This window comes from Papio anubis, chromosome 15 (assembly GCF_008728515.1).
Source record: "Papio anubis isolate 15944 chromosome 15, Panubis1.0, whole genome shotgun sequence".
In the NCBI taxonomy this organism is placed as follows: Eukaryota; Metazoa; Chordata; class Mammalia; order Primates; family Cercopithecidae; genus Papio; species Papio anubis.
The window spans coordinates 59,223,278-59,250,107 of record NC_044990.1 but is presented as its reverse complement, the minus strand read 5'-3'; the positions used below and the strand labels follow the sequence as shown (position 1 = coordinate 59,250,107).

The window sequence follows — 26,830 nt, the reverse complement described above, 5'->3', positions numbered from 1 at the left end:
CTCCCTTCTATTTCTTTCTAAAAATTTCTAAAGTTGATAAAATTGTATATATTTATCATGTACAACATGATGTTTTGAGATATGTATACATGGTGGAATGACTGTATTAAGCTAATTAATATATGTATTACCTCACATACTTATCATTTTATTATGACAATACTTAAAATCTCTCAGCAATTTTCAAGAACAAAATACTTTATTATTAATTATAGTCACCATATAATACAATAGATATATTGATCTTATTCCTCCTATCTTACTGAAAACTTGTATCATTTGACCAAATCTCTCCAAACATTCCCCACCTCAGCGCCTGGTAACCACCATTCTACTCTCTACTTCTATGAGTTTAACATTTTTGGATTCCACATAATAAGTGAGATCCTGTGGTATTTGTCTTTGTGTACCTGCCTTATTTTACTTCATATAATGTCCCTCAGGTTTACCTATATTATAGCAAATGACAGATTTCCTTTTCTTGATGGCTGAAGAGTATTCCATTATGGATATATAGCACATTTTAAAAATTCATTCATTAACTGATGGACACTCAGATTGATTTCAAATATTGGCAACTGTGAATAATGCTGCAATGAATATGGGAGTGCAGACATCTCTTTGACATACTGATTTCATGTCTTTTGAATATATACCCAGTTATGGGATTCTTGGATCATACGGTAGTTATATTTTTAATTTTTAAAAAATCTCTATAGTGTTTTCCATAATGACTGTACTAATTTACACTCCCACTAACAGTGTACAAAGGTTCCTGTTTCTCGACATCCTCAACAACACTTATTATCATTCATCATTTTAATAATAGACATTCTAGCAGGTGCGAGATGCTATGTAATTGGGGTTTTAATTTGCATTTATCTGATAATAAGTGATATTGAACACCTGTTCACTGATGTGCTACTGAGCAATGGTTTGCTATTTGTATGTCTTTTTTTGAGAAATATCTATTAAGATTATTTGCCCATTTTTAATTGGGTTATTTGTTTTCTTATTATTAAGTTGAGCTCCTTATATATTTTGAATATTAACTCCTTATAAGATGTATGCTTTAGAAATATTTTCTCCCATTTTGTAGGTTAAGGCAATGTGATTTACTCTATTGATTGTTGCTTTAGCTGCCTGGAAAAATTTTAGTTTGAAATAATCCCATTTGTCTATTTTTGCTTTTGTTGTCTATACTTCTAGGACCATATCCAAAAAAGTATTGGCCAGACCAATGCAATGGAATTTTTCTCTATGCTTTCTTTAAATAGTTTTATAATTTCAGTTCTTACTTCAGATGAGGATCCAATTTTATTTTATTTTTTTCATGTGGATAACCAGTTTTAAGAGCAACATTTATTGAAGAGGCTGGCCTTTGCCCATTGGGAGTTCTCAGAAGCTTTATCAAAACTCAATTGACCATAAATGTATGGTTTTCTTTCTGGGCTTTCTAGTCTGTTCCATTTATCTGTTTTTGCTCTTATGCCAGTATCATATTGGTTTGATTACTACAGCTTGTATTATTTCCTGGAGTCAGGTAGCGTGATGGCTCCAACTTTGTTTATTTTACTCAAGATTGTCTTGGCCCTTAGAGGTCCCTTGTGTTTTCATACAAACCTTAGAATGGTTTTATCTTTTTCTGTGAAAAATGTCATTGGAATTTTGATAGAGATTGCATTGAACCTGTAAATCACTTTGGAAGTATGGACATTTTAGCAATATTAATTCTTTTGATCCATGAACACAGACTTTTTCATTTATTTATGTCTTGTTCAATTCCTTTCACAGGTGTTTTCAATGCACATGTCTTTCAACTCCCTGCTTAAATTTAGTCCTTAGTAATTTTTTATAGCTATTGTGAATGGAATTGTTCTCTTGATTTTTTTCAAGTGATTTGTCATTAGTGTGTAGAAACGTTACTGATTTTATATGATGTTGATTCTGTATTTTGCAATGTTATATAATTTGTTTATTACTCCTAAGAGTTTTCTGGTGGAGTCTTTAGAATCTTCTCCATATAAGATCACGTTGTCTGCAAATAAGGACAATTGAACTTATTTCTTTCCAATTTGAATGCCTTTTATATCTTCTCTTGGTAATTGCTCTGGCTAGGACTTCTGCTATGATGTTGAAAGGAATTGGTGACAGTGATCTTTCTTGTCTTCTTCTTGATCTTAGGGAAATGCTTTCAACTTTTCACTGTTGAGCATGAAGTTAGCTGCGAACTTGTCATCTATGGCCTTTATTATGTTGAAGGACTTTCCTTCTGTATGAAATTTGTTGAGGGTTTTTATTATGAAAGGATGTTGAATTTTGTCAAATGCTTTTTCTTTATCTGTTAGAATAATATTTGTTTTGCCCTTTATTCTACTGATGTGGTGTATCACATTTATAGATTTGCATATGTCAAACCATCCTCTCATTCACGGGATGAATGCCACTTGATCAAGGTGAGCAACCTTTCTTAATGTGCTGTTGAATTCAGTTTACTAGTGTATTGTTGAGGATTTTTGCATCTATGTTCATGAGGGATATTGGTCTGTAATTTTCTTTTCTTACAGTGTCCTTGTCTGGCTTTGGTATCAGAGAAATGCTCACCTCTTTAAATTATTCTGATCTTTTTTTTCCAATTTTTAGGAAGCATTTGAGCATGGTTATTACTTCTTCTGTAAATGTTTAGTACAATTTGGCAATGAAGTCATAAGATCTTTTTTTTTTTTTTATGGGAGACATTTTATTACTGATTAAACCTCCTTAGTATGGCCTATTTAGGTTTTCTATTTCTTTCATGATTTAGTCTTCGTAGGTTGTATGTGGCTAGAAATTTACCTATTTCTTCTAGGTTATCCAATTTGTTGGCATATAATTGCTCATAGTAATCTCTTATGAACTTTGTATTTCTGTTATTTCAGTTATAATGACTCCTCTTTTATTTCTGTTTTTATTTATTTGATTCTTCTCCTTTTAAAAGCTAAGTTTAGCTAGATGTTTGTTAATTTTGTTTATATATTTTTTAAAAAAACAGCTCTTAGCTTTGTTTATCTTTTTCCATTGTGTTTCTGATGCTGGAGGGGGCCTGGAGACCCAACACCCCAGGCAGGCCTGGCGACTGAGGCTTGGGGATCCTGCTTGGCACCATGGAAGGCCAAGTCATGGACACTGGCCTAGAGCCCGAGACTGTAGAGGCTTGGCTGGTGCTGGGTTTTACTGGGGTGAGCTAAGTATTGGGATTCAAGGCCAAGTCCTGTACTCACATTCCTCTCCTTCCCCCACATGAAAGCTATCTGGCTCCATGCTGTGCTGCATGGGGTTGGAGGAGGGGTGACACAGATAGTGTGAAACTGTCTCTCCCACCCTTTTCAATGTGTGTGTTTATTTGTGTGCAACACCTAGGTGCTATAATCTCTCATCTAGCTTCCTTAGCTCTTGTGAAAGTATTTTCTTGCATTTTCTTTATTCCTTCTGCAGAAATATCCATTTGAACAACTATCTTGCATGAACAGTTGTTCAAATCGATATTTCTACAGAAAGACAAGTTCTAGAAAGCCCTATTCTGCCACATTGCTGATGTTCAATCCCCTTTAATTGATTTATTTCTGCCCAGAACTTTCATATCCAGTGGGTTAGAATTTATTAAATGCTTTCTCCATAACAATTGAGATGATTACATGTATTGTTGCAGTTGTTGCTTTTAGTCTGTAAATATGATAAACTACATTCATTAATTTTTGAATGTTGAGCCAACATTATATTTCTGGCACATATGTGACTGGAACATAATTTTTAAAACTCTGTATCATTTTTTGTATTGTTCCTATTAAAATTTACCACAAATTTAATGGCTTAAAACAACCCAAACTTGTCGATTGGTTAGGAGTTCAACATCAGCTTCACTAGGCTAAATTCAAGGTGATGGCATGGCTGTGTTCCTTTCTGGAGGCTTAAAGGGTGAATTCATTTCCTTGCCCTTCATAACTTTAAGAGGCCACTCATGCCTTGGCTCACGATCTCTATTTTCCATCTTCAAAGCCAACAACTTTGCATCTCTCTGACAATTCTTTAGTCAGCTCTCTTTGTCTCTCTCTCTCTCTATTGATCTCTTCCTCGCTCCCATCTCTCTTTCTTTCCTGCCTCTTTCTTCCCCCCTTGAAGAACCCTTCTGATTACATCAGACTCAATCAAATAATCCAAGATAATCTCTCCATTTAAAAATCTTCAACCTAGGCCAGGCACGGTGGCTCACGCCTGTAATCCCAGCACTTTGGGAGGCCGCAGTGGGCAGATCACGAGGTCAGGAGTTTGAGACCAGCATGGCCAGCATGATGAAACCCTATCTGTACTAAAAATACAAAAAAATTAGCTGGGCATGGTGGTACATGCCTATAATCCCAGCTACTCGGGAGGCTGAGGCAGGAGAATCACTTGAACTCAGGAAGCAGAGCTGAGATCATGCCACTGCACGCCAGCCTGGGTGATAGAGCAAGACTCTGTCTCAAAAAAAAAAAAAAAAAAAAAAAAAAATTCAGCCTAATCATATCTCTTTTGCTATGCAAGGTAACATATTCATAGATCCCAGAGATTATTACATTGGCATCTTTGGAGATTCAATTTTCTGCCCATCACAATATGTTATTTACGGGTTTGCTTTTCTTACATTTTTTAAAAGATTTCTATGTTTATATTCATTAGAGATATTGGACAATTTTTTTTCATGGAATGGGTTTGTCTGATTTTGGTATTAGGGCAATGCTGTCCTTGTAAAAATACAGAGTGTTCTCATCATTTCTATTTTCTGGAAGAATTTTGTAGAATTGGTGCTTTAAATATTTGGAAGAATTCGCAAGTGAAGCCACGTGATTCTGGAGTATTTTAGATTGAAAGGATTCAATTATGAATTCAATTTATTTAATAGACAAGGTACTATTTATATTATTTATCTCTTTGTGTGGCATTTGGTAGTTTACTTCTTTCAAGGAATTTATCTATTTCTTGTAAGTTGTAAGATTTATCGACTACAAACTGTTTATAATATTCTCTTAGTAATTTTTTACTACCTGTGAGGTCTCTTTTATTTTAGACATTGGTAATTTGTGTCATCTTTTTTTGTTCCAACTATTCTGAATATAGGTTTATTAATTATACTTTCTTACTCAGAGAATCAGATTTAGTTTTCATTAATTTTTCTCATTTTTCAGTATTCCTTTTACATTTACTTCTGTTATCTTTATTTTTTTTCCTGACTTCTGCTTACAGTATGATTAATTTACTCATAGTTTTCTTGTATCTTACCCAAATATTTAGCTTTCTTGGTGGAAAGAAAGGAGCTTTCATTCTTATTTGTAGCTCCACATTTTTATGTGGTATTATTTACTTCTTGCCTGACCAAATTTATAAACATACTAGCATAGGCCTGCTGATGATTAATTTTCTTTTGTTGTCAGGAAACTATTTCACTTTCAATTTTTTATTTTTCCAATTTTGGTGGCTCATGCCTGTAATCACAGCACTTTGGGGGGCCAAGGTGGGTGGATCATGAGGTCAAGAGATTGAGACCATCCTGGCTAACTTGGTGAAACCCTGTCTCTACCAAACATACAAAAATTAGCTGGGCATGGTGGCAGGCTCCTGTAATCCCAGCTACTCGGGAGGCTGAGGAAGGAGAATCGCGTGAACCTATAAGGTGGAGCTTGCAGTGGGCGGAGATCATGCCACTGCACTCCAGCCTGGGTGACAGAGGGAGACTCCGTCTCAAAAATAAAATAAAATAAAATAAAATAAAATAAAATAAAATAAAATAAAATAAAATAAAAATGTAAAACAAACAAACAAAAAACCAGGTTTTTCTTCCCCTTTCAGTACTTCAAAGATAATGCTTCATTGTTTTCTGGCTTGATTTTTCCTGAATAACTAATGTGATAGACTTCTGAGGACTTTACCTAATATCTAAATATCCAAATGCATTATGAAAGGGACTGTTTGGTGTACTATTTTCTATGGGGCCAGGCTTTCTTCTTTCTTTCCTCCCTTCCCTCCCTCCCTCCCTTCCTTCCTTCCTTTTTTCTTTTTTTCTTTCTCTTTTTTTTTTTTTTTCCAGAAAGAGTCTCACTCTGTCTCCTAGGCTCACTGCCAACTCCCGGCCTCAAGCTATTCTCCCATCTCAGCCCCCCAAGTAGCTGGAAGTACAGGCATGCACCATCATGTCGGGCTAATTTTTGTATTTTTGGTTGAGACAGGGTTTCACCATGTTGCCCAGGCTGGTTCTGAACTCTCGGACTCAAGTGATTCGTCCGCTTTGGTCTCCCAAAGTGCTGGGATTACAGGTGTGAGCCACTGCGTCGAACTTCACATGAAGCATTTTTGTTATTGTCATTCTTCCCTTTCGCCTTGGATAGTTCTCACTAATATTTGTAGATTAGTATGTAGCCAAAAATTCAAGGGGAACTTTCTGGAGATCTTTGAAGCCTCGTTGATGTAGCTCATTTTTTTCCCTCCACTATGCTGCCCCCAAAATTCTAGCAGTTTGATCTTTCCAAATTCTGATCTTTACCTCCAGGGAACAGACAGGCTCTACTTGATTTTCCCTGCCTGCATTGCATCCTGAAAACCATCCTCAGCAAAATGTTGGGGTACCTATCCCAATTATTTCCCTTCCTTTAAGAATTATTCTCTTTTTGCTTGTTATCCTACGTCTGAAAAATCAGTGGATATTTTTTTTTCTTAGTCTTTTAAAAGAAAATGCAAACACAGTACCCATTACTACATAATGGCCAGAAGTATACATCCTCTACACATATGTATTTTAAACTACTTTTGCTCAGTTCTTTCTATATTTGTAATGTCATCCAATTGATTGCCTTAGCTTTTTTAACATCATACTTTTTTCAGGTTTTTAAAATTTGTTTTGTAATCTTACTAGGAGCAGAAGGTGGTGTCAGTTCTGTTTTGTTTTGTTTTGTTTTTGTCTCTACTCATACTTTTTTGCCTTACTGTTTTGCAGTTGTTTCTGTCTTGCCCCCAGGATCTCTTACACAAAATCAACTCTCAAAATATCCATTTGGGGTAATGTTGATGGTTTTATAGACTGAGCCAAAGGGCAAAGAAAAAGTTGAGTCATTTTTGATCTTAAGACTATGTCTCTGTGTTCTGACATTTGGGTCAGCTTTTTCTTAACAAGGCAAAACATAATTTTTTCTATAAGCTTTTTAAAAATTGTGGTAAAATACAAATAACATGAAATTTATAATTTAAACCATTTTTAAGTGTATAATTCAGTGGCAAATGTACTTTCACAATGTTGTGCAACCATAAACATCATCCATTTCCGAAACATTTTCACCATTTCAAACAGAAACTCTGTAACCAATAAATTATAACTCTCCATATCCTCTTTCGCCGACCTTTGATAACCTCTATTCTACTCTCTGTCTCTATGAATTTGCTTCTTCTAGGGGCTTTTTATAAGTGGACTCATACAGTATTCCAAAAAATTCAAGCTCTTTCTTTTCAAATCCTATCAGTGTATACTTGATGTTTGATGCAAAGAAATATAGCTAGTCTAGATATTTTACTCTTTTAACTATATAACAACAGGCATTTTAGTAAGTGGTTAATGCTTTCCCCCCAACCACTGTCAAAATAAATATTAGGACCTAATCCCTGAAACCTTTAAATATCTTCAGATGGGGAGATTATTCTGGGATGTCAGGTGGGACCTAAATGCAATTACAAGTGTCATTATAAAGAAAGGCGGGGAAACATATTACCCACGAAGAGGAGGTAATGTGAAGGCAAAGTGAAGACAGATTTTCAGATGGTTGGCTTTCAAGACTGAAGTAATGTGGGCAGAAACCAATAAATACCAGCAGCATTCAGAAGCTGGAAGACGCAAGAAACGAATTCTCCCTTAGCTCCTTAAGAGGGAGCATGGCACTGCTGACACCTCAATTTCAGCCCACTGATACTGATTTCATAATTCTTGACTCCAGAGCTATAAAAGAATAAATTTCTGTTGTTTTAATTCACCAAGTATGTGGTGATTTTTGAAGCAGCCACAGGAAAATAATACAGCGTTCTTAACTATTTATAATGTTTGCACTAAAAGTCATGTAAATAAATACATACATACTCAAATATTGAGTATTATCTACAATTTCGTTTAAATATAATATATACAGCAATTTTCAATTATTCTTGTCAAATATGTAAATATCTGTCTGTCTGTCTTTCTTTCCTTTTTTTTTTTTTTTTCTTCAGAGTCTTGCGCTGTCACTCAGGCTGAAATGCAATGGCGCAATCTCAGCTCACTACAACCTCTGCCTTCTGGCTTCAAACAATTTTCATGTCATATCCTCCTGAGTAGCTGGGAATACAGGCATGCTCCATCATGCCCGGATAACTTTTTTATTTTTAGTAGAGACAGGTTTTTGCCATGTTGCCCAGCAGGTCTCGAACTCCTGGCCTCAAGTGATCTGCCCACCTCGGCCTCCCAAAGTGCTGGGATTGTAAGTGCTAGCTACTGCACCCAGCCAGTGTCTTTCTATTTTTAAGGAAGAACAATTTGGGGAAAATAAAGGTGTGCTAATATATTTTCTCTCTTCCTCACCATCCACCTTACCAAGGATTTATGAATTTATACTTTAAGGATCTGTCAAGCATATCAACTCCTCCATACATTTGTTATCACTACAAACTGCAATATAAGCCCAGAAATCCACACTTAACCTATAGCAGCAACCTCCTAACTGGTCTCCTGCCTTCCAATCTCATTCTCATGTGCCAGGATGGGAGTAAATTTTCAAAAGTGCATTTCTGTTTGCATATTACTTCTAATTAAAATTATATAATACATTTTCCTTAGTTTTCTAGTTAAAATTCAAGCCCTTTAATTTAACCAACAAGGCAATTTGTAATCAGGTGCCTACCTAACACTCTAGTATAATATCCTGTTATTTGCTTCTTAAAATCTCTATTCTAATTATACTTTTATCACCACTCTACACGATTTTATTGTCCCATTCTGTGCTCACCTAGAATCCCATAAATGCCTTTATCATAGCTATTATCACACTATATTATAAAAAAAAATGTATTCACTTAACTGTTTTACCTAGTTTAATAAAAATTTCTTTAGGATAAAGATCACATGATTATTTAGCCAAGTATGCCCATAAAAAGTGTAGTGCTTACTTCATACCTATGTTTATTAAATTTTTATGTGAATACATTTGTATCAAAGCAAAATTTCCCAAAAATATATAGATACTTACTAAATGAAAAAGCATTTTGGTGGAAATCAAAACTAAAACAGACACTTAGCAAACTTATGACTTTGAGGAGAATAAGAATAGGCACTTAAAGTGATTTTAAAGTGAAAGCACTCCAATTTTGTATTTAGTTATTTTACATTTCTTTAAGGGAAACTATTACTAAGTGCATATATGAGATTTATGTTTTTTAAGTTAATACAAATTTATATTAAATGAATATAAACTGCTAATCATATGCTTGATTTGTCCATTCCTTAATAATAACCTATTCATCTCCCAGAATGGAGTTGACCACTGCATTCTTTTTGAAAATATAAAGAATCAAAAATTTTTTCTTTTTAATTTTTTATAGTTTCCAGCTGATTCCACCTTTTCCTACTAGTATTGTAGATACAGCCAAGAAGTATGGCAAGTAATGACATTTTCAATATAAGGCATTCAATCAAATATTACTAATAGTAATTAGAGAATTTAATGCCTAAAACAACAGGATTATCTTTGCTATTTAAAACTAGTTTACTTTTTATGGATGTTCCATTGTCTCATAGAAAAAAACAATGGTTACAAGAATAAATACATTCTAGGAACTAATTTTTTAATAAAACATGCTTCAGTGTTCTAAAATAAAGAAAAATACCATTCAGGACATAGGCATGGGCAAAGACTTCATGTCTAAAACACTAAAAGCAACGGCAGCAAAAGCCAAAATTGACAAATGGGATCTCATTAAACTAAAGAGCTTCTGCACAGCAAAAGAAACTACCATCAGAGTGAACAGGCAACCTACAGAATGGGAGAACATTTTTGCAGTCTACTCATCTGACAAAGGGCTAATATCCAGAACCTACAAAGAACTCAAACAAATTTTCAAGAAAAAAACAAACAACCCCATCCAAAAGTGGGCAAAGGATATGAACAGACATTTCTCAAAAGAAGACATTCGTACAGCCAACAAACACATGAAAAAATGCTCATCATCACTGGCCATCAGAGAAATGCAAATCAAAACCACGATGAGATACCATCTCACACCAGTTAGAATGGCGATCATTAAAAAGTCAGGAAACAACAGGTGCTGGAGAGGATGTGGAGAAATAGGAACACTTTTACACGTTGGTGGGACTGTAAACTAGTTCAACCATTATGGAAAACAGTATGGCGATTCCTCAAGGATCTAGAACTCGATGTAACCATATGACCCAGCCATCCCATTACTGGGTATATACCCAAAGGATTATAAATCATGCTGCTATAAAGACACATGCACACGTATGTTTATTGCGGCACTATTCACAATAGCAAAGACTTAGAATCAACCCAAATGTCCATCAGTGACAGACTGGATTAAGAAAATGTGGCACATATACACCATGGAATACTATGCAGCCATAAAAAAAGATGAGTTTGTGTCCTTTGTAGGGACATGGATGCAGCTGGAAACCATCATTCTCAGCAAACTGTCGCAAGAACAGAAAACTAAACACCGCATGTTCTCACTCATAGGTGGGAACTGAACAATGAGATCACTTGGACTCGGGAAGGGGAACATCACACACCGGGGCCTATCATGGGGAGGGGGGAGGGGGGTGGGATTGCATTGGGAGTTATACCTGATGTAAATGAGGAGTTGATGGGTGCTGACGAGTTGATGGATGCAGCACACCAACATGGCACAAATATACATATGTAACAAACCTGCACGTTATGCACATGTACCCTAGAACTTAAAGTATAATAATAATTAATTAATTAATTAATTAAAAAAAAGAAAAATATACAGGAACAGATATTGCTGTTACATCAAGGTACCAAATAACTGACCTGGTTGTTCCTAATTATTGATAGTTTATCACAACACTAACCTTGGCTTCTACAAAAGCGTTAGCAGAAATGATGGCAGGAACAGACATGATTTATTTATTAAGAATGATCTAGAGCTTCCTGTATTTTAAGTTTCAGGCAGTCACACTGTGCAATACCATGTCATTCAGCAAGAACTAATCAGAGACAGGAAGCACTTCAGCATGTTTACAGAAATATCTTTTTAAACAGATTTAACTATTAGACAACGCTCTTGTAAAGCTCTCACTCTGAAAAACATGGGTAAAAGATTATCACTCCATACTCACAAAAATTGATTTTGGAGATTGAAAGTTGTTCCACACTGAGGTTGGATTTCCTTTTTTCACTGAACTGAATTTTGGATATGCCATGAATATACTAGCATTCACTAGGTGCTGACCTGTCACTCTAGCACATTTTTTCAAAGAATCATTAAATTTCCCCTCATATTTTTATCAAGTATTCTATGTACCCAATGGAGATACATTATTATATAAAGTAATAATGATAACATTAATAATAATATTAACTAACATCTATTGAGCACATAGTAAATGTCAGGCAGGTATCTGCTAATCATGTTATATGTATTATTCTATCTAACCCTCAATTAAAACTCTCTGAAATAAGTATAGTTATTATCTTTATGTTAATGCTCACACCAAGGGTAAGATATGTTGCGTATCTTGTTCAGGGTTAAATATAACTTCTTGAAATGGTAATTTGACATCAAATCAGAGTCTGAGGCCTGAGTTCTCAACCACTATGTTTTTGTTGTTGTTGTTTGTTTGTTTTTTTGAGATGGAGTCTCACTCTGTTGCCCAGGTTGGAGTGCAATGGTGCAATCTTGGCTCACTGCAACCACTACCTCCTGGGTTCAAGTGATTCTCCTGCATCAGCCTCCCAAGTAGCTGGGATTACAGTTGTGCACCACCACACCTGGCTAATTTTTGTATTTTTTAGTAGACACAGGGTTTCACCATGTTGGCCAGGCTGGTCTTGAACTCCTGACCTCAGGTGATCTGCCCTCCTCAGTCTCCCAAAGTGCTGGGATTATAGGCGTGAGCCACCGCACCCCTCAATCATTATATTAAATGGCTTTTTTTTTTTTTTTTTGGTACTCCGCTCCCTCCAGTGGTAAACAACACAAGTCCATAACCCGAATGACAGAGATTATCTTTATGTAAATACTTTCCAAACTTGTCTCCAACTTAGTGCCTTTCTAAGCTGCTGACCTACATTTTCCAATGTCTAAACATGCTCTGACAGCACTAATACCCTTTTATACTCACACTACTGCCACTCCAGTTACTGTCACATGCTTCAATATTTCTTCTAATAAATTCAGATTCCAGATTTAATTTATAACTGATCTTCTCCACACCTCAAATTGAATTGTTTTACTTTTGTGAACAGCCACTGTCTAGAGATATGGCTATCAGAAGAAGTAGCAGATTACAGCTTTGGCAGTTATAATAAAAGTCTCTAATTCCTTTCTCTGTTCTCATTCACTTCTCTATTCTCCTCCCAGTCTCTGGTACAGCTATCAGAGCTTCACTTACCTTTCCTTACTGTAAATGTATGCTCTTGGGGAAAGATCCAAAAACAAACACACACATGAACAAACAAAGGTAAAAGCATCTGTTAACATTTACTTGAAGTCATTTTTTTCTGTATTTGAATTGTATGAACGGACTAAAAGTATGGAACTAATGATAAAAATGTACTAATCACAATGCCAATTGGTAGAGGTTTCACTGAACAAAAGGGCCCTTTGCTTGCATCATTTTACGTTCATGACATATTGATAAATACTTTCTTATTCACTCATTCTCAATAGATGATTGGGTCAAAGTAAGGAGAAGAGATCTAGAGGTAAGAGTTCTCCAACACATACTGAACACAGTGATGGTGGCTCATAAGACATATCATTCGAACAACGACAGAAAGAACCCCTACAGGTTAAAAGTCGCATTTCTTTGAGAATTTCTAACTAAATGAATGGCTTATAGGTGACTGGAGCAGAAGTAAATGAAAAAACAAATTAGATTTCAACTTTATATTAACAACAATTAAAAAATCACAAAAATTATTCAGCAGCAAATATTTTTAAGAAGCTAAGAATATAAATGTATACAATATGACTTACTAATCTTAGAATTTTAATACTACCATGCTTCAGTTCCCGAATACTTCTAAAGAAATTATTCCAAATATACAGATTTGTCTGAACACTTCTCAGAAATTCTCTTAAATACACAGATTTGCCTTAAAATAAAAGTGTAGTTGTCAACTCACCTTGAGGATTTAATATTTCTCAACAATGACTGAATTTCCTTAAAAAGTTTTCTTTCTACTTCCTCAAAAATTATTCCAAAACTCAAAACTTTTCCTCAAGACTTCTATTCAAATTTCTTCCTAGCCTCATTATAGAAAATTGCCTTTGAAGAAAACTTAAATCATCACTACCCGAATTAATTCAAATTTTACCCCAACTTTACAAATGTATCTATACTCCCACCTATCATAGAGAATGAGATATCTTTTTTCTTTTTTAAAATCAACCTGTCCATTTGTGTATCAGATTTTACACCTTTCCATCTGCTGCATTATTTGGCTCCATACATTTCCTTCAATCACCATTACAACTGCAAAGTAGTCTTTATTCTTGCCTTTTGCCTCCGAAGTCTATAAATGTCAGAAAAAATCTTCCATATTTAAAAAAAATCCTGCTTGACTCTTCATGTTTCTCTTGTTTTAAATTTATTTATCTCAAACAAGCCTTTAGAATTTTAGGCATGTACAATATCTCTATCTCAAAGCACTCTATTTAGATGTGGCCCCTTATGTAATAATTACTGATTCAGTTATGTATCAATAAGTATGTATTACTCATGTATCAATCAATTTCTATCTGGAATACCACCAGATAGAGAGTTCCTTGAAGGAACAGGTGCTGACTTTATGGGTTGCTGACACAGAGCAGGTGGCAAACATTTGTCTGCAGAAAGAGTAAATGAATAGCATCAATGAACACAAGATGCTAAATAATTTTTGTGAAATTAATTGATCAATTAACAATACAGCAAGCATTTATCCTTCTATTAAGTCATCAATGACATTTTACAATAGGCCATGATTTTACTTGAATAAATGTAGTTTTTCCAACCCACTTGAGAGAATCTATATGTAACAATCCCCTAGTGAACTAACTAAACAAATGAATGATAAAAATCATCATAACCACACAAACTCAACATCACAGATACTGGAGTAATGATAACATTTATAGAGGTAATATTTATAGACATCTTGTTATTGTATGCTAAACACTTTGGGAACACTTTAAATTAATTTTCAGTTTATCCTCATAGTAACTCAAAATTAGTTAAGTAGAAACTATGTTGTCACATTCACTACTCTCGCTCTCTCTCTCTCTCTCTGCAAATGGTCATGAGAAGACAAAGATATATAGGAAGTATACTATGTTTTGATGAAGGTAGAAATTAGAATTACGTAGTGTAAAAAGAATGTTAAAGACTGATAGACACTACTAGAAGCTGGGAAGAGGTAAGCGAGGATTCCTCCATGGGTTTCAGAGACAGCATGGCATTGCTGAGGCTTGATTTCAGAGTTTTGGCTTCCAGCACTGTGAGACAACAAGCTTCTATTGTTTCAAGCCATTTCGTTTGTGATATTCGGTTATGGCAGTCCTAAGAAACTAATATACCAGCTTTATGGAACGTTCTAGATCAGAATTCACTGGTGGGAAAAAATAAGAGTTCTAAACTCAGAGGGCAATTTTTTTTCCCAAATTTGCCCAGCTATCATAAAGTCCCACTATGTTTTCAACTCTTGTGTTTATGCTTCCTCAATTAGAACTGCAAGGAAGGAGCAAGAAAAGGAACTATTTAGGAGTAAAACATAATAACAGTGAGCCCCTGTACTAGTCAGGGCTCTCCAGAGACGCAGAACCAATATAATGCAGAATGTGTTGTGTGGGGGGCGGGGGGTGTGGGGTCGGGGGAGTTACACACAAGAGACAGAGAGAGAGAGAAAAAAGAAAAGAAGAAAAGGAGAAAAGGAAAAAGGAAGTAAGGAAGGGAGGAAGGGAAGAAGGAAGGAAGGAAGGAAAGAGAGAAAGAGAGAGGGAGGGAGGGAGGGAGGGAGGGAAGGAAGGAAGGAAGGAAGGAAGGAAGAATGGAAGGAAAGAAGGAAGGAGGAAGGAAGGAAAGAGGAAAAAAAGGGACATCACCTATTATAAGGTATTGCCTCACACAATTATGGAAGCTACGAAACCCTAAGAGCAGCAGTTGGCAAGCTGGAGACTCAAGAGCATTGATGGTGTACCTCTAGTCCAAGCCTAAAGTCCAGAGAACCAAGAAAGTCATTGGCATAAAGTTCCAGTCTGAAAGCCAGCAGGCTTGAGACCCAAGAAGAGCCCATGTTTCATTTAGATTCTGAAAGCAATAAAAGGCCAATGTCCTAGCTCAAGCTGTCAGATAGGAAGAGTTTGCCCATACTCATGGAAGGTCAGCCTTTTGGTTCTATTCAGGTCTTCAACTGACTGAATGAGGGTCACCCACAATAAAGAGGTCAATCTACTTTGCTTTACTCAGTCTATTGATTCAGTTGTTAATCTCATCCAAAAACATTCTTACAGACACACCCAGAAAAAAATGTCTGATGAAATATTTGGGCATCCCATAGTCCAGTCAAGTTGACATACAAAACTAACCATGATGTCCCAATATCCAGTGATATCATACTAGTCACATGTTATGGACATATTAAGGTAAGAAATGATTGTTCACAAGTGGGATTGTATAAGCAAATGCCCTGAAAATCAACTTCCTGAATCTTCTGAAAAATATATGAAAATATAATTTAGGACAAAAAGAAGGATCCCATATTCAACCTGACACTGTATATGCCACATCAATTTTCTTTTTGCCATAATGAATGGCAGTTTATTTGTTCTCATCATAAGCTTAGCTGGGAATAAGTGAAAGTGCTGCACTAATAGCTTCATTGACACATTGCTGAATTTGTCACTGTTGGTTCAAAAGCCAGAAAAAGCTCATTATTGTTTGAAGTATATTATCCAACACAAGATTACCTATGTTTAGAATATCCCCTTAGCAGTAAGATTAGTATCTAAAACAAGCAGAATGATCTTAAAAAATTTTAGTATTAAAGACTTTTCTATGTTTGCATTTTGTTATTAATACAAATTAATGTTAATGAAAAATGCATTGGAATTAATGAAAAGGTGGCAGAACCCTGGTTACACCACTCACCAGCTTTGAGATTTCAGGTGAGCAAGTTACTCTCCAGCGACCTCAGTTTCTTGCAAAATATAATTCCTGCCCTCCTAATTCACAATGTTGTTGAGAATTAAATGAGATGATGTATGTGATACTGCTTTATGAGCTCCAAACACTAAGAGTTCATGCAACAGACAACGACTTAAAGTCTTCTATAACCATGAATTGCTCAGGCGGGTGAAGAAAAGAAAACAGGTACGTCATAATCCCTGATCTCTTGGAATTCGGAAATGTAAGTGAAGGAATAAATGTGCTGGGTTAGGAGCTACAAATAATTAGTGCGAGCGAAACTCGGCATGTACCTGGAGATGTGGTAGAAAATAAAATTACAAATGAAGTTAGAATCCAGTTTTAGAAGGCCCTTACACATCCTGATTGGGAGTTTAGAATTGTTCTTTTATGCTAAGAAGAGCTATTAAAGTATTTGTAACATAGAGATGACATGATCAGTTTTATGTTTTCAGACACTCCCTTTGGCAGCAGTATAAGATATTACACTGTAGAAGACCTTAATCTTTATGGATTATGGAAGGTTACCTCATACCAATAACTAGCATATTGTTGATTTTGGACATATAGTTCATATAAATAAAGATAGCAATAAAATGAATCAGCCGAAGTTTCAAACCTGTAGGAGTAGCTTAATAGTCTATCTTCCTACTAGTCTTCACATGTGTGTTTTCTTTTTTTTTTTGCCCTTTACCAACAAGTGGTCTTATGTCTAGTCAACAGAGGAGGAAACTGAAGCAGAGATGTTCTGTAGGATGTTTAAAGAAGCACATCCAAGTGTTGTTGTGAATGGTCACATTGACTACAGAGTGTGATTCCTGGATGGGACGACTTTCAGTCTCATGGCTCTTGTAGGAACATTGTTATAGCTCTTTAGTGTTGGGAGGTAGAACTGAGGTGCTTACATGTGATGTGTATGGTAAATGCTCAATAATAATAGTCTATGTTCTAGTCATTAATTAGACTTTATGCTTTAGGAGAAACCTGTGCACAAAGTATTGCAAAACAGAGACCTAAAATCATCATCACATGAACCACATAATAAAAGAGATTATGATCATTTGCAAACTCTCTGTACATATATTGGATTTAGAAGTAATAAAAATCATTTTGTATCGCTAAGATTAATAACACCATAACACAGGAAAAAAAATAGTACATTTGTTGCCTTAGGTGACTCTCAAAGGAGACTATGTAAACATATGAACAACAACTAGCCTTCCTTATGACTTACACAGAATGTGAATTAGGCTAATAACTCATCGTTCCCATCTTTGCAGTCCTGTAAATGCACTATCTCTTCTTTGGAGTCATCCAGACATAATCCACAGAATATGCATACTATTGTTTGAATTTATATTTCTAAAAAAATAAAAACAGTTTGACATATTGGCAAGACTGAAAATGAAGGGACTTAATAAATTTGACCCTAACTTTCACACTTATTTTCTGAGAAATCTTAAATATTTCATTTTCCTATGCAACAGCTTTATCATCTTTTTTCAGTACAATTATTTTATAACTGACAACTTGTTATACAAAATTTAGCACCTGAAGTGATACTGTCATATATTGTTATCTGCTTATTTTCACTGCATACAACTTAACACTTAAAGGAGATCGCAAATTTTCATGTTTTTCAGAGAAGGCAGCATAGTATTAAATACATGTTTGACTGACTTTAAAAATATGCTTTTACATTACCTTGATGTTTTATCATTTTAGAGTTAGTTGACAATTCAATATGCAATAACTCTACTGGTTGCATTTATGAGGGTAAATTTTCTAAACGAAAACCAATTCTTTTTCATAAGTTGAAGGATTCACCCTCTGAGTTTCATGAGTATCCTGTGAGTTCGATGTGATATGCTAACTGTTCTACCTAACAAATAATACGAACTCTTTGGATTATTCATGGTATTAAATGAATATATTATTACAAAATGTAAGCAAGTTTGCTATGCTTTATTTCTACAATTCCAAGGCCAAACTTCCACTAAGGAATTATACTTTTTCTGTAATTAATTACAACATGTAACAAATTATAATAAGCCTATAAAGCAAAAGGGACAACTATGTCTTTATACCCTACAGACACTGTGATAAATACGTTAAAAACAAAATCTGGATGAAATCATCTTTTTGAGTGCACACTCAAACCACAGAAGTTTCCTGCTTAAAATATCTAAGAAGGAGTTTATCAAGAGGCCTGTGGGTTTTTCATACAATTCTGCAGGAGGCATGTATCTTAAATAAAGAATAAAAGGGCAAATGGAATACAAAATTTGTAATGAGGAATTTGATTCCCTGCACCTGTTTTTCAGAAAGGTTTTAATATGCAAACATAAACAATTAAAAAGAAAGCCTAAAAACATAATATATAACAAGAGTGACTTAAGTTTCTTCTGAGATATTATTTTTTGAATTATTGTATAAATGATACCAATCCTTTGAATTCATAGGAATAATATATTATTATCTGTATACTCAGTTGTTTCTGCTCAGTTCAAGTAATAGAAGTGAGCCTATTATATTAGATAGAAAAATGTAGCACCAAGTCAGTTAAACTGACCGAATGGTGACTCTAAAAGACAAAATCAAAGGAGATTTTGCAAAAGTTCAAAGATGTAAAAAAGGGAGAATGATTGCTACTCTTCAGTCTTTGTACAAAAACACTTTATATTTTATCAAGAAGCATTTTGTAAATACAATCCAAAAAATAAAGCTGATAAAAATTATAATTTCAAAACTTTACTAAAGTCTATTTCTAGATTTTCTTTGTAAATTGATATATTTAACAAAATCTTACTTAATATAAAAAAAGATTCACTTCAAATTAAAAACAGCAAAATCAGTTTATTTTACAATGTTAATTTAATTTCAAAGCCTAGAAAAAGTATTTTAATGTAAATATTCAATTGATAATTAATACATCAAGAATTTAAGAAGTCTAAAGCACAATAAAAACAGCACAGTAGGTTTATACATTCATTTTTGTGGTCTATTGATAATTTATTATCTACTTTTTACTAGCCTCAAATGAAAACAGTGTCTTTAAAATCATCAACTTTCTTTATTAAATCAGAATAATGGACTATTAACTCATGGAGAAAAGATAACTTCATTAATGATGATAGGAAGCTGGCTCAGAAATAAATTATTTCTGACTCATCTTTTGTTTTTAGACTGAACTTCAAAAGAGTAATGACAATCAACTTTTTCTTCTGTTCTCTCTCAAAGCTCTTTGTAAATGTGTTGGAGAAGTTTTGGGAGGTATAGAGCTATGTAATGCTAGACCACTGTTCGGCAATTAAAAATAAGAAAATAGGGTTGTGGTTTTCAGTTGCTATGATACACATTTAACCATGAGCACTAAGTGTACAAATAGTTGGAACTTTATTAACTGTTGAGTTTTAAATGTGTAATGATCATTGCTTCACAATGTTAAATGTGAAATGATTTATATGCCTTTAGGGAGGTAACTAGTATCCAAAAGTGTAATAAAGTTAGCTGAATTTCATATTAACAGAAACATATTTTTGCTGAAATAATGTTAATATGAAATGAAATTGTAAAGGTGAATTCTATTAAAGGATTAAGCTTACTTTGTTTCCTCTCCTTCTTATTATTTTACTTCTTTTTATTCTCCTCCTTCTCCTTTCTTCTCTTCTTATTCTTCATCCCCTGTTCTTGATTTCTGAGGCCCCTTCCAACTCTAAATGGGTTGTGGCAATCTGTGAGTTAGAAAACAATTCCCCTCCCCCTCATCTAGGTTCTAACTCACAATCCATTTACTCTTTTAAGAAACTCTCCCCTTTACTACCAACATCTTCCCCTCTGCTCGCGCCAGCCCTCAGTCCTAACGCTCAACACCTCATACCACGCACACCTGCACCCATTGCCCCTTGCTCCACTTGTCAATTTCCAGATCTCTTTTAAGAGCCCTTTTAAACATCACTTCCTTCACTAAATGTCTCCAGATTTTCCCAAATAATATGTTGAATTCAGGAAACCAAAGGAAGTATGTCTTGTCATCAAGAGTGTATTTAGGATGATGTTAAGGCTAGAGAAGTGGGCAGGAACTGTGTCAAAAATAATATGGATTGCTAAACCAACAAATCTGAACTTTATCATGAAGTCATGGAGTTCATGAAGAACTTTAAGCAGGAATAGATTATATTAATGTTTGTGTTTTAGAAAAATTTCTCGAATTGACAATAAAGGACGGTTTGGAAACAAGAAAGACTGGAGCCAGGAGAAATGTTTTCTCTCTCTCAATAATCACATAAATACACAAATAGACTGTAGATGTTTTTATGGCATAGACTGCATCTTATACTTAAGAATTTTATTACCAAATGACACTGTTATAAATCTATACTTGTAAGAATACTCAATGTTGATGGCCTATGTAAGTTTTATCACTTTTTAAAGAAGAGAGGAACCAAAATAGTGTGGACTTTGCACAATTAAGTTAACTTTTTTTCTTAAAGACGTACACACAAACACACATGCACACACATATATATACCCTATATTACATATATACATTCCTAAATTACATTGAAATTGGCATAGCCAAAGATTTTAAAACCAAACTTTAACAGGATAAATAATGTGTTAGGTGTCTATGTAACCATAATTGTTTATTGCCTAAGAGGCAACACATGCTGGCATAGATGTTGAATAGAGAAAATTTTTAAATATTTCTTTGGTTCAAAGGCTATAGTTGTCACTGTTTCTAAGTTACTCCCACCACCCTCATAGTTTCCATAAATACATGTAGAATCTTAAAGATCTTAGTGTTATTTGTTTTCAAGAAACAAAGTTCAATGCTCATGGCAAATAAATTACACCTACCTTCTATAAATTAATTCATGACAAATTTTAAAAATTAAGGAAATTCTAAGAAAAAGCAACTAACCAAATAGTACCAAAATAAAATAAAGAACATTTAACAGGTAAAAATTCTGACTTGCTTTAACCACCAAAATGAGCATTAAGAATTCAGTAAATTCGAGAAAATGTGAGTGACAGGTGTTTAACATAAATTATCTTTGTCTAAAAAAATCTGTGGATTTTAATACCACACACCTACACATGCATACATAAAATCCATATGCCTGAGTATTTCATCTATATATATTAGAATTATTATGTCATATGTAAAAGTGGTAGAATCTGAGACAAGTATCTAAATAGATACTTGTTCCATTTTTCTAATAAACTAGGCTAGGATTTTACAGATTCAACTTAGTGCAGTAAAGCCCAGTGCAGAAGTAGATGAGTTGAAATCTAGAAGGATTAAGATCAGGCCCTGCTATCAGTGCATGTCCATAAAAAACATCCACAAAACTAGAACAGAAAAAGGAAAAAAAAGTGCTTTTTAGTCAGGTACATTTGGATTCAAATCCCAGTTTCACCAATGAGTATTAAGTAAACTTGAGCAAATTTATTAATGTTTCTTGAACTCTGTTTCCTTATTTGTAAATGGAGATGATAATATTATAGTAGTCTCAAAAAAATTGTAGGGATAGTAGCACATCTAGCAGAGTCTAAAAGCAGTGCATGTTCAATAAGAGGTAGCTATCACTGAAGTTTCAAACTGCATTGTCAAAAGTGATATGTAAGTGCTATTCAAACCATCAAATAATTAAAATGTGATTATTTCTAGAGGTGAGGATTGGAAAGAACCAGTTAGCTAAGGAAGATTTTAAAAACGTAATTATCTTTAAAATTAGTTTTTAGAAAGTATCTTTAGTAGTGGTTAGAATTGTAATATAGAAAATTGATAGGAAAGGGCATTTCAGACAGACAGAACAGCAGACAAGATGCTAGAATATTTGGATATTTTAACATGGATGAATTATACTATTTGACAAGAGTAAGTCTGGGACTTCATAAGAGTTCTGAAAACCACACCAGAAATTATAATTTGATTCTTGATATGCTTATAGCAATTAACATGTTTTAATTAAATGACTATCATTAAACAACATTTTCCCATTACCAAGATTATTTTCCTTATTTTGATTTTTAAGGCTAATGAACCTATTAAAAATATCCAACAATACAATTTTTTCCTTGAGTGGATAAAATAGGAAATCATATATGTTAAAATGTATTATAAATCCTGTGGCACATTACAAAATGCTTGTGAACTTTCTTTTATACCCATAGCAATGCTATTTTAACAATTCTGTCACAGTCTGACATTGGGAACTAGTAACCATGAAATAATTTTTCAACATGCTTTATTAAGAAAATATGCTCCCAAATTTGAGGATGTGATATTATTAGAGACTCCAAAATTTCCCTGAACTCATGATGAACCATTTTTTCTCCCTTCTACATTGAAAGGTATCATAGGTTCTTTCAGAACACACAAAACATTCTTGCTACTGCATTAAAAAAAAACAGGCTGATCCCCCACCCAGCAAACACTTGATGGAAAGAAAACAGCTGGTGTATGAAAGAGAAGCTTGCTCACACATTTCAAGATAACTTCCGACTAGATTCATCTTTAGATTATTCTAACGCACAATGTTTCTGGCTTGAATATGAAGCATATTGAGTGTTTCAGGGAGGAATATTTGTTTCTGAATGCCAAGCTCTGTGTTCAGCCTAGCAGAAAGGCCTCTCATCCTTTTGGGCTCCCACAGGCTTGTGGAATAAAAGTGAGTTGTGCATCACTGGTTTGCTGTGGTTTTTGAAACCATATCAAACTGCCTGTGTCATGCTCTTCATTCAACAGATGGAAAATATTGCCTTGCAGCTCAGTGACAGGAAGAGAGGCCCATTGGGAGAGTTGAATAGAAGCCCAGAGAGGCATACAGGCCATGTACATTCCAGCAAGGGGTTAACAATCAAGGAAAGTAGGAGTTCACTGAGGCAAGACAGAGAGAAATGGCCAAGCTGCTTTTGTGATTGATGATCAGTGGAATGCAAAGAAAGATGAGTAAGTAAGCACAGAAAGACATTTCAGTATGGATCACAGGCATTAATAAATAGAAACGATCACAATGAACTCTGATGATGATTTATAGTGTGGCTCTGAGGCAAATCCATTCATTTGGGGTTGCTAATAACATGAAAAACATGTAAAACCCCCCAAAATAGCAGTACATTACATCCACAAAATTTTTTTGGAATTTTGCTGCTTCTTTCAATATTTTATGTCTTCATTCAATATCTAAACTCATGTATCTAGGTACAATTTCATGATGCCTATTTGGAATTACAATTTCATGATGCCTATTTGGTCAATGATGATTTTCACCAAGCAGAATTATCTGCCCACTTCTCACTAACCTCCAAGTTTATTGGGCTTTACCTCTTTCTTAAGCCACAGTTTAAAGTAGCTATTTCTGTACTTTCTCATTTTACTTTCCTTCCTGAGTAGCTCATGGCATATTAATCCTGCCAAAATTACCATGAGAAGAATAGGCCTAATGAAGCAGTTAGTTTGATGTCTTACAAACCTGGGTGCTGTTGCTCAAAAAAACGTGCTCTACTCCACTAAGAAGACATTACACAGGGAGAAGAAATTCTAATTTATTCCAGTTTTCAAGTATGTGTTTTTATCTCTGCATGGCTTTCACATGAAGTCATGTATATGTCATTTTTAGAGAAAAGTCCAGGACATATAGCATCAAATTCAGGTAGTTGCTAAAAATTCCTGAGCACCCTAATAACTTCCAAAAAGACTTACGTGCTTTCTTTTGGTGGAATGGTTTTGTCCACATTGAATGTCTTTTGTAATGAGGTAGAAGGCAGATGGATAAATAGGAGGGTGAATAACTAGATAGATTATATATATATATATATATATAAAAAATATGAATATATATTGCATATTTTTCTCATATTAGTTACTTAGTAAGTGCTTATCATGCATCAGATAATTTACATTTATGTTTCCCTCTCTTGATTCTTACTTAACTCTTCAAATTGGCTTATTTCTTGGCTGCATGTTTTTTAGACATGGAAAAGGAAGTACAGTTTTAAAGTTACAAAATCACTCTATGGCAGAGCTTGTTCCCCACTAAAGCAGATAGGAGAGCCCATACACTTAATTGCTCTTCCAGGCAGCTTTCATATGGTGAAGGGATTGTAAGTATGAATCTAAATCCAATTACATTAAAAGCTCCTGAAAGGAGATAGAAAGGACCTGTTTCTCCCCCTTCTGATCCATAGATTGCATGTTATTGCACCCCTCAGCGTTCAGGGACTTGATGGCCTTATTAACAAGCTCTGGTGCTAGGACTGAAATAGAAGACCTTTTAGTTAGAGATGTTCAGCCAAGCTCCTTGGGCAATTCACTTAACTCTGGGTTTACATACCTTATGCAATGACTACTTAGTTTAACCCTTCGTTTATCAACATTAATGTTCCTTTATTTGTGGTCTGTTACTTGCTCATTCGTAACAATTCGCCTCATCAGGTTAGTGTAAATGATTCAGCCATTTATAATAAGATATTTCAATCAAACTTTGCAAAGTTAATGTAGAGACACAGAATATTCGCATGACTGATCCAATGTTGTAATCAGTAATTATTATGTTTTAAATTTGAAGACAATTTAAAATAAATTCATAAACTATAATTCTAAAAGGGGATTTGGATTTGTTTTTGTTCACTAATCTATTAGTATATCCCTATTATATACTATATACTAATTAGTATATTAGTATATCCCTAATATACTAATCTATTAGTATATTGAAGTTAAAATAAAGTGCACTTAGGCAGAATATTGACACCTTTTTTAAAAAAGCAACCACTGATAATAAAGTAAATGAACTTTGCTGTAGTTATGGTCTTTTAGTGGCAAGGAAGAATCTTCATTAAATTACTCCAAGTAATGTACAATTTCACATCAGAATCTGTGTGAATAGGAGGAAAACAGTAAGTGCCAAAATGGGACCGGGTCTCATAGGAACCCAAAACTACAGAACCAGGACACGTGGAAAACACAAAGAAAATGGATCACATAGGATAAGTGTCTTTACTTACTTAGAGAACTTTTCTTGCTGTCAAGAGCAGAGATTTCCTGATGTGGACTGCTCTATCAATGGCAACGTCTCTCTGCATTAATTCTGTTTCTGCTTCCAAACCTGAATGTCTCACTACAGCTCCAGTGTAAATTTCTTTCCTCTTTTGACATGTTTATATAACTCCAGGTTAATTTCATAGTTTGTAAATAGACCATGTCTTCAACTTATCCTATAGATTAAAGAAATATAAGTATTATAAACTTTATCTTTCTGGAAAAAAAATGAACCATGCTTTGCTGACCACCAACAGGAGACAATTACCTTTTGAAAATGCATCCCATACATAACAATTCAACTGGAGATAGACAACTCCAGGCTGTGCTGACTCAAAGTTTTGACCACATCTTGGCCCTTGCTTGGTGTGACTGTAATTCTGTTTTCCTCAGCTCTGCAAAGCATGCATTCTTTTGCAACAACCCATAAAAGCAGAAAAATAGGAAAAGATAATTAAAGATTCAGATATTTAAACCCTATTTGGCAGTTTCAGAAAATTACATAGGATAAACAATAATCAATATACTTACTACTTAGGAAGATTTCATTTTCTTAGCCTAATTTTGAAAAGCATAACTCAATGTCTGCAGAGCTGATTTATGAAAGCACATCAACTGAAAAATCTCTTTTACCCATTCACAGGGAACTTCCTTATTAGAAGTTGCTATATCTTAAGTAATGTGCTGAATAAAACAATGCCCTATTTTGTCTTAGGAATATTTAACCTGGATACCATTACACTATTTTTGAGTCAGTTTTAACATCAACTTTCAGTTTTTTTAAAAAAAAATCTCCATTTGCTTAAATGACTGGAAGTAGGAAAATGAGTGAATCCAGAGAAATTTCTTGGTGTGAATATTACCAAATATTGCATTTATTTTTATATGTTATTTATTACTATCATGTAGTTTATCCCATCTACATATTTCTTTGGCCTGGAAAAGAGATCTCGTTATATAATACCAAACTCTCTTCCCCTTTAGAGAATACAACTGCAAGACTGAAATGGGATAACAATTTAGTTAGTCAAAATTTATTGCCTAGACCCTATATGTCCTATATGTATAATGTGGAATTTAATTATTTTGCTGAAGAAAATGAATCAGGGCTTATAGACTAACGTATAAAAAGACTGAATAAGAAATAAACTATAATGTAAACAATGGATGTATATTAGAGTTAAATATAAATACACAGTATCAATAAATAGTACTGGTAAAGAAGGATCATTTGTTTTCAGGATAGACTTTCCCATGAGACGATGGGAATTTCCTCACAAGCAATTTTCCCCTGACTTTCTCCCAGTAGTACTGAATGTATCACTGATTAC

The 26,830-nt window shown here is 34.3% G+C and overlaps 1 long non-coding RNA gene across 1 annotated transcript in view; it reads right to left on the bottom strand.

Annotated features, from left to right (window-relative positions):
- Positions 1-26,830, bottom strand: part of LOC101019605 — a 187,832-nt gene that overhangs the window by 32,658 nt on the left and 128,344 nt on the right. Inside the window, exons 6-7 of the long non-coding RNA XR_002518445.2 lie at positions 25,768-25,910; positions 25,466-25,675 (exon numbers count right to left, since the gene is read on the bottom strand). This is a non-coding gene — a long non-coding RNA (uncharacterized LOC101019605). The remainder of the gene's footprint in view (positions 1-25,465; positions 25,676-25,767; positions 25,911-26,830) is intronic.